The sequence below is a fragment of the Stegodyphus dumicola genome, chromosome 3 (assembly GCF_044657685.1).
Source record: "Stegodyphus dumicola isolate Sdum_Otavi_A_Nest chromosome 3, ASM4465768v1".
Classification (NCBI taxonomy): domain Eukaryota; kingdom Metazoa; phylum Arthropoda; class Arachnida; order Araneae; family Eresidae; genus Stegodyphus; species Stegodyphus dumicola.
Window position 1 is genome coordinate 202,761,061 of NC_140770.1, and position 14,840 is coordinate 202,775,900.

The 14,840-nt window shown below is 35.5% G+C and overlaps 1 protein-coding gene and 1 long non-coding RNA gene across 4 annotated transcripts in view; both read left to right on the forward strand.

The window, feature by feature from the left end:
- Positions 1-14,840, forward strand: part of LOC118204383 (uncharacterized) — a 281,241-nt gene that overhangs the window by 201,759 nt on the left and 64,642 nt on the right. The window lies entirely within an intron of this gene.
- The window catches only part of LOC118183636 (uncharacterized), a 47,217-nt gene that overhangs the window by 1,504 nt on the left and 30,873 nt on the right, over positions 1-14,840 (forward strand). The gene's annotated exons all lie outside the window — the stretch shown is intronic.

Below are 14,840 nucleotides of genomic sequence, written 5' to 3' on the forward strand. Positions count from 1 at the left end.
AATAATGATAATTAATGTTGGTATCGAACATTTGGCTAATGAGCAGGCGAATGAACTTCCTTCTTTGGTTTATTCTTCCAATTTATATTATGACTTAACGATGACTAACCAAATCGGTACATAAGTCGAAAAGTGAAAGTAATATCACTGAGAAAAACTAAAATCAGAGCTCAAGTGGATTTTAACCAATCGTGCAACTGTAAACTAGATAATTTTCATTATTTTATGTCTTTTGATGACGAAACATTGGATATAATACTGTGGACTACTGCTTATCCGGTCTCACCGTATTTTCTCTCATTTTTTTTTTTTTTTTTTCCGCGAGTTAAATTTCCGTTGCTAATTCAAGGAAAAAGTAGTGCATTGCACTCAGAGACGTTTTACACCGTCAAGAAAGTAAAGGTAACAGATTACTGCGAATCTTAGTTTTGGAAGATTCTTGGATTTATGCATCTTTTAAGGGGCTATATATAAAACTCATTAACAGATGCTACCATCTAACATCTCGAAGAATTTTCCATTTATGTTTTAAAATGGCTTTTTAAAAATTTATAGATTTCTAAAAAGTTTAAATTTTATATTTCCTACTCAGATTGTTGGAGGCTGGACAATCTCGAGAAGATATTCTGTTACTTTAGAATAGGCATTTAAGGACTATTTTAGTCCTCCCGGCATGCCTCGTAACCATGATAACAGGAACTTATGTCTAAGTCCCCTAATTTCCCTCTCCCCCACTTCATATCCGTTTAACATGTTTTCTTCGTGAAAAACGAGGTGACGAGGGAAGGATGATTTGAATTACAGAGTCTCAGGTAAAATGAGAAAAATATATGCTGTGAGGTGATGACGACGTGTACTTTATCTGCAAATAATGGAGGGTCGTAAATCCTTGAAGTACTTATATTAAAACAACAGACTAGTGTAGGAATTTATATTCCAGAAAGTCCATATAAAGGGTATAAATTCACGTATTAGAAAGCTATTAAGAGTAGCATTACCAAGTTGGAAGTGGGGGTGGGACTTGTTATTGTAGTATTCTAAGGTAAATTAACGCATTATGGAATCTTGTGTGCATCTACGTATTAAAGGAATAATTATTCAAAATAGAGTTGTGCATTATTTCACTGGAATGTTTATGCATGAAGCTTGCAATAAATATTTATCTCAAGTGAAGTAACAATACTTTCCCTAACTTGAATCAGAAATAATATTTGGCGTTTGAAAAGGGGGGGAGGAACAAGTAATTCATTCTGATTAAGTAGATAAATGTGTAATAAATATTAATATACAATATACATATGCTTAGATCGGAAGTATTTGAAATCAGGCAAAGATCAACTGAACTGATTTGAATTAAATCGTCTGCCAGTTTTCAGGAACGATTTGATGCGTTTCTCTGCTTATGAAGTTCTACCTATCAAATGCAAAGTACTGGGGATGGCTCAGAAATGAATAATATTTAAAGGCACAATTTGTTTTTCTGTTTGTGTGGATTTGAATTACACCATCTGTTTTATTTTATTTTTTCTGTTGTAGATCAACGTGCATCAAACAGTTTTTTCCAGAAAATTATGTGCTGTTGACCATCGTTAGATTGTGTTTTTCTTATCTCCTATGATAGTGCTGGCTCACCAGTGGCTGTGTGGTAAAGTTGCTAAACACTAATAGTTCGACCTGAATTCGATTTCAGGCGAACAGGCTGGTTGCATTGGCGTTTGCGTTACTTTCCTCTTGTAAATTGTGGATATGAACTATTTTCCATAAGAAAGTCCACCGTGAAGGCATCCTTCTCATTAGGCAGATAATCCTAGCGTGTTTTGCCATAAACAAATCAACTTGTAACAGTGCTCATGTTTTCAAAGTAAGAATTATCAGTGAAAGGTTTGACCCTGCGTTAGGCACGTGGTTAACCGAGCGCTTATGCTGTATGGGTGCGCAGTTAACATCTGTCACCCACGCGCTTAAGTATGTCTTTCTATTTCGTTCTATGCATATTGAAATAATTAAAAAGATATATTTCTCGCGTTTAAAAAATTTTACAGTCGGAATGAACTCACAGCGAAAGTAAACATGCATGTCGCTGGAAGTATCAGATTGTAGCTCATGTCTTTCAAATACCGCATACACCAGGTCATATTTTCTTTTGGAGAGAAAATATTTTCAGTGATTAATATATATGGATTACGGCAAAGCACGGAAGGGCTTCCTGGAAAACATTTTAAGGGACTTTAAATAGTATTCACATTACGTAAACGAAAATCACGTCAAATCCCACGCAGCGAGATCGATCGTCGGGATTTGAACCCTAGTCGAATTATCAGTAGTTAACAGTCTTATCGCACTTGCCGGTAGTGGGCACCGAAAAGACGGTTGTAAGTATCTGTCGGCGACCGATTCTACTTGACATGTAATGTTTAGCTGTTACAGTGAAAAAAAAGTGGGGGATCAAAATTAATATACTGAACGATGAGAAGAAAAAATCCAAATTTGTTGTTACCAGGGTTATATCGTTTACAGATAAAAAAAAAGACTATGGATAAGAAAGAGAGAAGGATTATAAAAATGCCAAATGTTTTGTCCTCAAGTAAATATTAGCCGATATAACTGATAAGTACCAAAAATTGTTTGGTGCAAGTTGTCCTTCAAAGAAAAAGGAGCCCCCTTTTTTTTAATGATAACACAAATGCACCTATACAAATTTGTGTGTCAGCATTTAAGGAACGGACACATATGTTGCTTTTATATATATATCACCACTGCTTTCTCTCTCTCTCTCTCTCTATATATATATATATATAGCGGTGGTTCTTTGTTGAAATTTTAATCTCTAATTGGATAAAAAAATATCCGCAGTGTTACATGTTACGTAAGGTGATATAATAGTTAATTCTGAGATGACGCACTCTAGATTCTTTGCACAGGAAGGGAAAGTAACCTAATTAAAATGAGGAATAAAAAAGACTGTTGCCAGGTGTCTCAAAATTAATCTCCCATGCCAACTAATGTAACATGTAGCATTGCGGAAACTTTCTGTCCAATCACAGATCAAAATTTCAACAAAGAAACGAAACTATATATCATGCTGCTGCTAAGTGTGCACCTTAAGGCTGCTATCACACGTCGTTTTGTTTCGGTAGAACAAAACGGAAAAATTTTTCTGCTTTGTCACAACAGCCAATCACCATAGATCGCTTTGGGGGCAAACATAGGGAAAACTGGTTTCCCATTATAAACAAATTGATAGCTGATTAGTTAAAAACGAACAACTTGCATTTTTTTTTTTTTTTTTTTTTTTTTTTGAAAAGATAGAAAAAGTCGCACGTCTTTCTTTCAATAGTAAACCAGGCAGAAAAATTGTCTGAAACAGTTGTTTGTGTGAAACAAACACCGTGTGATAGGGGCCTAAGAGGTTATCGCTTTTAGAGACAGACCCTGCTGGATGGGACTTTTCTGAGAAACGAGATTTTGGTAGCACTGGTTTAAAGGGAGGATTCTTAGAAAAAAAAAGCCCCACTGGAAGCGAAGTCCCGCCTATCTACGCAAACGATGTTGCGGCTACGCGGGACCTCACCGAAAATGTCTCGGATGGACCTCTGTTCCGGGTAGAGATAAACCAATCAGACGAAAGGTCTGCTTCTGAAGGATCACGTGATCCCAATCTGAGCGAAAATCGTTTACTGTTTGGCGTTCGAGAAGTCTTTGTAGTAAGTAAATAGGATAATCTAGCTACGTGGGTTTTCTGGAAATGTGTGGGTTCTGAGAATTGTCCCTTTCGACGTCCAGTCCCGCGTAGCCGAAACATAATGTGATTAGAACTTTACTTTCTCTATTTCCTCAATCTTTGCGATTACATGTCACTGACCTACCTATCTCGTCTATTGTCTAAATATGTGACAAATTATGTAACATTGTGACTTGCATATGGACCCATAATGATGTGTGAGTGAGAATATGTATCGAGAATTAAGTGTCCAGTAATAAATTATGTCACCTTGTCTTCAGCCACGTCTGTCAATGAATGCCATCTTATGAATATCTATGCAGCTACCTCCTAATCATCAAGGTATTTCCAGAATTTATTGCATATATATTTTCTCTCTATATATATATTATAAGGCATTTTCTCCTTCCTTTCGGTATGCCTTCGTGATGTAACTGGAAGAACTCGGAATTCGAATCCCGGGGAGGGCACTGTGGATTTCTACAGTTTCTTGGCTTCGAAAAATTCTGAAATTATTCTACGAAATATATGTGTGTATAATGGTAATGTTTTCAAAAAAAAAATGTTTGGTTTGGGTCCTTTTCCAATGTATAATATTGATTAATCAAGTAGATCTTCTTTGTTCGATTTTTTATTATTGCATCTGTAAATACCGTGATGCCATGTGCTATCCCTGCTGTTATCTGAGGTTTTTTCCTTTAACGTTTTGTTCGATAAGGTCAGTTAATTGGTGGTACTGTATTTCATGTACTTAAGCACTGACTTAAGCTTTTATGTGCATTTAATTAACACCAAAAGAAGTTGATGTTTTTAATATTGTTACGAATTTTGTATTTAGATAGATAATTTTATAGAATTATAATTAAAATTGTTTTATTTTCCCGTGCAATGCAGCGCGTTATAAATTTTAAAAAGTAAAAATATAAGAGCACGTGCATTTAACATTGAATAAATGGATATCACTTTTATTTTATTGAAATTAAATAAAATTGACTACTGTGTTAGTTGTAACCGTAATTCCATCCTCTTGTTGGTTTCCAGAAATCTTGAAAAGCAAAGAAATTACCAGAACCCTTTCGCGACAGATTAAAAGCTTTGAAAAGCCGGAGAGAGACATCTCAACCAAAGAATATGTATAGACGTTCTTTGTCTCAGCTCAGTTGCTTAGTTACTGTTATTGCGATTTGTTTTAGTTCCGCGCTAACTGAATTAGGTTTCTCTTTGAACTGCGTTGTATTTTAACCTTTTTAATAGTTCAAAGTATAGCTACTGGTTGTACTGCGATCTATTTAACGTATTTGCTTTCTACTGATTATTAGTGCTTGATATTGTGAACATTTGTACGAATATCCCCGAGGAAAATTTCACCTTTTTGTTATATTTCTTGTAATAAGAATAAATTTTATTAACTTTTTATCGGACTTGAGCATTCAATTTCTTACGAACCCGTACGCACACAACAATATGTTAACGGTAACAGCAGTTATTGTTGAACGTCAACAAAACTCAAGCATTTTATAGAAGCCTCCTTCTTCATTAACAGCGGGTATATCAAAAAAGGTAACTTTATTTATGTTTATTTTTTTTATATATTTATTGGATGATAGATGCGAGTATTTCATTCCATGCGGCTTCGAATCTATGGCAGAGCTCATCAATCGTAGTGGCTGGCAAGTGGTGGCGTGCCAGTCTCTCGGCAACCCATGACAGGATATTCTCATTGGATGAGAGATCTAGAGAATGTGCTCGCCAGGACAGCAGTCGAACACGTTCAGTATCGAGGAATGTCAGGAGAGCACGGGCAACGTTCAGTTGTGTATTAACTTGTTGAAAGATATTGTCACATAGGCCTCTAAAACAGGCCACAGCTATGGACCTTAACATGCCAGAAATGTAACGTTCACATTACCGACAATCCAAACAAAAGGTGACTCGGAAGTTTGCTCAGTGGTATCCAACACCAGCATGCTTGGTGCTGAGCCGTATGACTATGACGTATGCAAGCTTTCACCGTTCCTTCTCCTGAGTTCCTCTTCACGGGGCTATATCCATCATGATGGTGTACGCTGAAGTGAAATTCTTCTGAAAAAGCGACGTGGTAACACTTTTGGTGGTCCATTGTCATCGTTCGTCGCGCCATTGTAGGCAGACTTGTCTCTGCTGCAGTGCCAAAGGAAGTCGCAATAATGGTCACTGTGCTGACAATCTGCGATGCTGCAGATGTCATCGCACCAGAGTCGTAGCTAGGATTTTCAGCGCCCAGGGACAACTGAACGTTTCGCGCCCCCTACTGCTTGCCAAGGATGGAAAACATTTAATTCTAAAATGTCGTAACATCAGTTTGGCGCCTCTTGGATTCTGCGCCCGGGGACAGATGCCTCCTCTTGCTCCCCTCTAGCTACGCCCCTGCATCGCACAGTTCGTGCGGAACTTGTGTATCATCTCAAAAGACTGAGAAGAAAACATGTCTATCCTCTCGGGCGTTAGTGGCCCAGGACTGTTGAAATCCTGCATGGCTTTTAATATGATGCTGCTCGATTCGTCGATTCTGTATTCTCATGAGCCTGGCAGTCCCGCAGCGATATCGTAGAACGATAAACAGCAATCCGGATAGGCTACGATCCTTCCGACATGTGCTGGTATATTTCTTCTTCTTACACGAGGCATAACAGAAACCTGAGTAAACCATGAGTGACAGGCTGCGTAAAAGAGGACGTCCATGCAATGAAACCTATGATTTGTGTAACACTAACTGGGGCCTCGAAAAGTTCACGGTTGCAGTGGTGCAGATGATTTTTGAATAAATCGTGATTGGAGTACCACGGTCTGAAGCCGAGTTCCTTTACTGAGCCCCGTTTTTGTTTGGAAAGTAATTTTAGACGTGTAGCGATCTGGAAAGAGAAAAACACACGCAATAGGCACGAAAACAGAACTGGATTAATCATTAAGCAAAATAATCACGTGCTTAGGGCATCAAGGAGAGGGGCTCCTTAAGGACTCAAAACAAAGAGGCACTAGCTAAACCAAAATACCAAAAGAAGAAATGGGAAACAATATAGATGTCATATTGCAAATTTATGAGGGGGCATAAAAATCATTTAAGTGCTTAGGGCTTCTAAAGGTCTTAATCCAGTACTGCTTGAAAACATCCGATAACGGCATCAGTAAAAATGTGGCTTAATCATGGTATAGGCGGGCATCATTTTGAATGGCCGCACTGATCTACATGTCTTTACTAATGCAATTACCGAATGCTGAAATAGAGAGAGATGAGATCTTAATCCTTATGTCAAGCTGTTAAAGCTTGCAATCGATAAAAAAAACTTCCTCCTAATAAAAACTAGTGCTCGTTCTAATTGCGCTGCATTGCTAACTGATTATCTTGAAGGTGAAGGAATCCAGCGAATAGATTGCCCTGTATATTCCCTTGATTTTAATCTGTTAGAATATGTGTAGGATGTACTAGAATGCCTGTTTGCATCACTGCAGCCTCACGCAGCGCTGTCTAGGAACTTAAATGCGCTAGTCATCTTGAATACTCTTCGTTACCGCAGGATTCCTGGGCAATCTAATATGCAGTATGGAAAATCGCTGTAAAGCTTGCATTTATGTCAAGACTGCACGTTATGTTTTTCTATGTTTCTCTAAAAGATGGTAATACCAACTTTTCCCTGAATTCGCTTTATATCACTCGTCTCCAAAATTATCTTTACATACTATATGAAATCACGAATGTCTCAGAAACTGTGAAGTGTAATTTTGTAAACTTGTGTGAAATGATGTATAACATTATAACACATAAATACCACTGGATATGATATCAAACTGTAGTTTGAAACAAGAAAAAATGGTAATAATATGTTACAAGAAAAGTTTTTTTTTAGCCCAAAGGTGCAGTTTGCCCAGAAGGGCTATTAATTTCGTTTTGGTATTTTGCGTTGATTAACAATAAACGGCGAATCGCTTTTTAAATTGTTACCATCAAATATTAGAGCCCTATATTAAATTTAAAGAAATTAACTAATGAAGAAACTGCATAAATGTATGTATGTTTCTCGCATTGTGGTGAAACAGCGGTACCTAGAGCCATCAAATTTTGAATAACGTACTCCACCCGAATATGAGCATCTGAAATTCCAAATCTGGAATTTGTTATCTATTTCATATTGTGTAAAGCATTTAACAGTTTCTGATTAAGAAACTGAACGACTGCAAAGCGAGCAATGACAACCGTGTACGATGGGGGGGAGCGAAATTTTTAACTCCAGCGCTCTAGACTGTGTATCGGAAATTCTAAAGATATGCTCATTTAAATATTTTGTGACATTGCTGTTGAATTGAATTTTATGGTTTCATTGCGAAGGACATGATATTTAATAAATAAAGGTAACACGCAAAAGAATAAGTCGGAAAAAAATTGAAGCTTATAAATTTAATATGGAATGTTATGTCCTCTGACTTGCACACACGTATCACAGCGTGTTTCCATGATAGTAATAATGATGTTAATCACAATTTGGAGAACTAAATTCAATTCGTCTAACAATGCATTCTCCAGAGCATTTACATCTCAAGAAGTAGGATGTCTCCATTCAATTGCTTTTCCAAGTTAGTTCCATAAGTTTCTGTGTCAGGTTAAGATCAGGAGATACTGCTGTACACGATTTTCGCTCAATATCTTTCGTTTCGAAAAATTCGTCAGCGAAGTTTGCTGGTTGTGGACAAGCATATATCTATAAATAACACGTCAAATCCCATACGCGCAGCTGAAAAGTCTTACATAAGGTTCTCCTCATCTCGTTATCTCTGACTGGTTACGGATTCGCTGTTGAAAACGTGTTGATGGGGCGTACGTCCATCGATCATTATTTCTTCCCATTATCACACCTGTATTATTGAAACGGTGACGTTCCATAAAATTAGAACGAAGATTTTGCATTCCTGACTCTCTCCAGATGCAAGTATGATTTAGAGTTAGATGTTAAACTAAACCTCGACTCATCAGAGAGAATGTGTGACTGTTGGTCTTCACTCAGTTTTGATGTTCTGTGCATCAATTAAAGAGATCCCTGTTTTATTGCGAAGGCAATGAAACACATACCTTTAACCTTTCTGGCATAAAGGCCTTTTCATTAAGCCTTCTGTTTGCAGTTTGCCTTGATACAACAGATTCAGTGGCGGCTGCAAGTTCACTCGCAGCTAAACTAAGCTATGAACTTATCAGCCAAGCAGTAGACTTCTTGCTATGACGGGCAGTTATTGCCAGATATCGATCTTGAGAATCAGTAGTTATGTGTTTACAACTTTGTCTCTTTACAACAGTTCCAAAGTTTTGATATTTTTTGATACCGTAGAGACTCTCAGCCTTGAAATATTCCCACATCTCGCTGCTTCCATGATTGTGTGTCAAGCTTCTAAACAGCCGAGAATTCACCATTTCACAGATTTTTCTAAATGATACTTTGGAGCCAAACAAACCGTTTTGAATTCTTTCACACTGAAATAAACGCTATACTTCAGAAATTCACTTAGATGTTAATTTTGTGCAAAACGTCGGAAGACGCAACACTTTGATTTGCATATCAGAAACCATTTGATCACTTTTGATTGGAATGCTAATTAAGCTCGTCTTTCACACATTCCGAGCAAAAATGGATTACCTAGATTAAATATTTCATGGAATATTATTTTTGGACGTGTAAAGATATATTTGACATGAATGTAGTATGCAATGTGGAAAATCACTCTGAAGCTTGCATTGCGGTCAGGAGTGCACCTTATTTTTTTTCACGTTTGCGTAAAAGGCGGTAATACCAACTTTTTGATACCTCACTATATATCACATTTTCTATGTTTCTATTTTATTTTATTTATTTTGCAGAAATAGGCAATGCCGCATTTGTGGCACAGCTAGAAAGTTCTTCCCTCCTCAAGCAGCACTTTTTTTTTTTTTTTTTTTTTTTTGGCAGTTTTCATGCGAAACATGTTATAAGGATTCATTTTATAGGTCTTCGGAGCCGAAGGTAGGATTGGGATTTACTGAATTTCAGCAAAGTTCACGACTTTTTTTCTCTAAGAGAAGGGATATATTTGTGAATTACTTAAGTTCTCCACGAAAGGCTTCAGAACAGAGAAGTGGCTTAAATTCAGGTCATACATAATTAATGCAGTATTATATACCCTACATTACTTTTAAGGTAAACCACGAAAACCCTTGTCTAGCCACCTTTTTTTTTTTTTTTTTTTTTTTTCCTTTAGGTTTGGTTTGGTTATTTGATTATGGCAGCGCACTCGAGGACTATCTGCCTAAGGGAAGAGATGCCTTCATAGAGGACTTTTAAGAGGAACTGGCTCATATGCACTTTCGTTATACATGAGAAAAAACGTGAAAATGCCCAGGCAGCCAGCCCTTTCGCTGGTAAACAAACTTTGGACCGAACTACCAGTTTTCAGCGATTTTTACCGCTCGTCCGCTGGTGGGCCGCGTTTTTTAGGATCTGACCCTAGTGGAACTACTATTATTTAGCCGTCTTGTCTACTGGTCACTGGTGAGAAGAAAAATCACGTCATGTTGTACGAAATTTAATTGAGTAGACAATTGTTCTTATACTGGACAGAATATTCAAAGAAATTATAAAGAGATTTCAGCAGCTCCATATTCTTGCTGTTCTCTCCGTAGTCCATCGAAATTTTTGAATGAAAACCACGAATGTCATAATGATTACAATTACATGAATAAGGAGAGAGAAATGTTTCAGAGCTTTATTTTTGTTGCTGCTGGAAAATACAAAACAAAGGGAGGGAATAGCGATCGCTTTGTGTTTTTGCAGCTTATCCTAAATAAAATCTGCAAAACGCAGTTTTAATACTGCTGCGAATTTTCTTTACAACTGTTGTAATTATTACTTGCTGTGAGAGGATTTTTTTTTTTTTAGTCCAAAGGGGCTTTGTCCCTGAAGGACTATTGTTTTCGTTTTGCGATTTTGCGTCGGACTCATAAACGTCGGTTCACTTTTCAAACTGTTGCCACAAAATGTTAGAGTCCTGCATTATATTTGAAGAAATTAAATAATGAAAAATCTGCATAAATGATTGTCTATTTCTCGCATTGTGATAAAACAATGGTACATAGAGCCATCGAATTTTGAATGACGAAATCCTACTGCGAATATGGGCATCTGAAATCCCAAATTTGGAATTTGTTTTATTATAGATTTTATATTTTGTAAAACTTTAACGAATTTTTGATTTACAAACTCAATGCTTTAAAAGCGAGAAATGGCAACGTTATATAGAAAAAAAAATACTTTTATCTCCAGCTCGCGAGACTGTGTATATCGGAAATTCTAAAGATATGCTTAATTTAACATTATTTTGCGATATTGCTCTTGAACTGAATTTTATTGTTTAAGTGCAAAGAACATGATATTTAATAAATAAAGGTAACACTCAAAACGTTAAAAAAAACGCCCCTTTGGACGTAATTTAAAATCTGAAACATTTCAGTTTTTTTTTTTTTTTTTTTATGGAAATTGGTTAAGAAGCTCCTAAGATATTAATATAAATACCTTGCTTTTAAGAAATCTTAATGTATAGTCTACGAAAGAGCAAAACAAATTTCTGTAATTTCATGGACGATTTTGACAAATAAAAACAAGCAAATTAGCACTTTAGAACATTGGAATTAATGTTTTATTTCAAAATTTTATTTTTTTCCGTATATGTAGTTTTGACATTTTTTACCCTTTTTGGTGTACCTTTCAGAGGGCAGTAAAATGATCTCCCCGAGCGATAAAAGCTCTGGCTTCGGCACTGTGTTAGTTATGGCAAAATAAAGACCTTAGGCAATTTAAGTCTACAGCGACCTGAGCGATAAATTTGCTTAACATCGATAGTGCTGGGTTCTATTCCAGGCAAACGGGCGGGCTGCATGGGAGTTTTCGTGGTTTTCCTCACGTACAATGTGGATACGAGTCATTTTTCTTTAGTCCTCCACGAAGTATCCCTTCTCTTAGGTAGATAGCCCTTGCGTGCTTTGTCATCATCAGACAAACCAAACCAAAGGTTTTTAAGTTACATGAGTTTGTAACTGTTCCTTTAATTTTTCCCGCCGTTGCTGAAAATTTCTGATAAAATTTAAAGTAATAGTGAGAAAAATTCTCAATAGTATCACAGTATTTGAAACTGCGATCTAGGGACCTTATTTTAAAATAAACTGCTCACATTCAAAACGTTGATACATTTATGTGTGTATGTAGCCTACTTAGAAGTAAAACAAATTAAAACTCAGAATTATTTTGATCTCCGTGAGGATTTATTCATCATTCATGTCATTATGATCATAATTTCGTTAACATTCGTATTTTTCATTCAAAATTTTCGATGAAATGAAGAATTAACAGCAAGAACATGAAGGTCCTGAAATCTCATTGTGATTTCTTTCAGTTCTATGTTCACTGCACAAGCCATTTCTGTCCCGAATCAATTTTGTATGGCACTTCAATAGTTCATAATTCTTCATCTGTTATGATTTTCTTTTTTCTGTTCCTTTCATAATCCTGTCTGTAAAGATATTCTGTCATTCTCCGGTATTATATTTCAAAACACTGACCCCTAGCAGCAAATACCGAGGGCTGTAACTGTGCAATATATGTTTCCAAATGCAGCATCATCTATAACTTACGAATTTGAGAATAGATCTTAAATTCCTAATTTGGATTCTTCAATATCATGAGTGAGAATTAACAACATTTTCTTTAATGTTATATTCCCCTATGGTTGCGTTAAAGATGCCAGACCAAGAGTTAAGCAAAAAAGTGCAGTATTTTGGAGACTTTAATAATGGTTTAAAAATTTTGATTGTGGAATAGAACTCGAGTACAATTTTTGGAGGAAAAGTTGAGATCGTTTACATGAAGGTGTTACGTTTGGAAGACTTAGTGAAAGAAGCCATAATCCTCCGCCCCCACAAACTAAATATGCTTTTTCTTATTTCTTTATCCCGACCATGGAGGTAGGAAAGGAAGGAGAGGCCAATCGACACTAGAAGTGAAGCACTGCTTTGAAGCTTGGGTCACCAGATGGGGTGTTCTTTGTTTACATTCAGAAGCTCGCTTGACAGGATTCTGATAGTATTTCGACATACGACAGTTCCATACAAATCGAAAAAGGGACACTTTCGCATGAAAGAAACATTCATAGTGTGATGGATAATAGCAATTTGTATAGTTTAGTGACATTTACGCAAAAATCACATCTTGGTAATTTTTCGATAACTAACAACAGCGATTTTGATTATGAATTTGTTTTATAAAATTCTAAGCTGTTGAACTACAAAAATATAGATTTTAAGAAAAATGTTATGCTTAAAGAATGAAAAATACTTTACGGTACATTTAAAATTATATACGTCTTTCGATACCCTTGATAGAGTATACGCTACTTTTATTTTATTTTCCAAACGCCAAAATGTTTTAAATAAAACAAATTTTTTTCACATCCATATATTATTGTTGCATATTATTGCAAAAACCATGTATCTGCCTTTGACAAAATACATAAATATTCATTAAATTATTTATAAATGTATTTGAAATGAAGAATTTATTCACTTATAAACAACTGTGAAAGTACTGTGAAGAAATCTAATTATTAAATGTATCTAATTTATAATAAATGTTATCTAAATATATAATAACCTTAATATTGAATTCATAAACTGAAATCCTGTTGACAAATACGTTATAAAACTATTTAAGCAAGAATTGTTCGTATTGGAAAGCAATCTGTTAAAAGGTATTGTAAAGCAAATGCTATGAGATGCGCACTTAAGAACGTAATAAAAGAGTTTTGGATTATGTATTGTTGAAATGAAGGGTAAAAAAAAAAAAAATCTGATAAGTAAAATTAAAAGAATTATTCCCCTTACATTTTATAATAACTCAGTTACAAGTTTTAAATAATACTTAAACTTATTTTATTCCTTTTCAGAAATGTTCAGAGAAAGTCAAGTACTATTTAAAGTATTTCGCTAATTCCTAATAATTCTCTAATTTAAAATGAACCGAATAGAGCATTAATTATAAATTGACTTACATTTTTCGATTTAAAAGATGCCTCACAAGCCAAAAAATCATGTCATATTTAAGAAATTATTTTAGGAAGAAGCTCTATAAATAGAAAAGAAATAATGCATAATTTTAATATTAATAATACAATAAACTTTGATCTTAATTTTTGTACCTTAACCGAATAAAATCGAATTACCTTAATTTTTTTTTTCTAATGTAATTATCGAAAACTTGTGAAAATATTTCATTCAAATTAAACCATACTGAGAAAACTGTCCTGTGAAAAGTATAGCATTTCATTCCGTTCAGAATGAAATGTTGTTTAAAAATATGTTGTTTTCTTATACTTAAGACTCTGAAGTGTTGTAGAAAAGAAAATATATACATTTATATGTATATTTACGACGTAATTACAAAATATTTACATCCGAACGCGTCAAATCCCATTGAACTCAATGGTAAATGACCCAATGTTTTGGTCACCACGTAGGGATCGCCGGTGCTTCAGAGCAGGGTACGGGAGAAACTTGTTTAGGGCGACTCCGTCTTACTTCCTACCTCCATGATCCCGACCATGTACTACGAGTACTACTGAGCGCTCATTTAGTACCCTTTCGGTAGAATGAAAATTTGTTTTTTCTCAACAGTGACAGGGGATCGAGGGGATCGCGTGAATGGGCTTAGAAAGCTAATTCAGAAGAGACGGAAAATAGATAGAAATTTCTTGAAGGATTTGCCGCAGACATATATAAAAAAAAAAAAAAAAAAAAAAGTTGTGACATCAGTTGAAAAAATTAGGAGTCTTTATTCCTATTCCTCTAGCATAACGACCTGCGTATATTTATATGTATTCAAGTGTATTGTTTATTTACTCGCTTATTCGATTACGATAATACACATGATGGTTGCCTGCCTAAAAAAAGGAATGTGTTTTTGAAAGATTTTAGAAGTGAATCTGGCTCATATTCGCGTTACACATGAGATGACATGTTAACGTGAAACGTTAAATATGAAAACGTTCTCGTAGCCAGCCAGTTCGCTGTGATCAA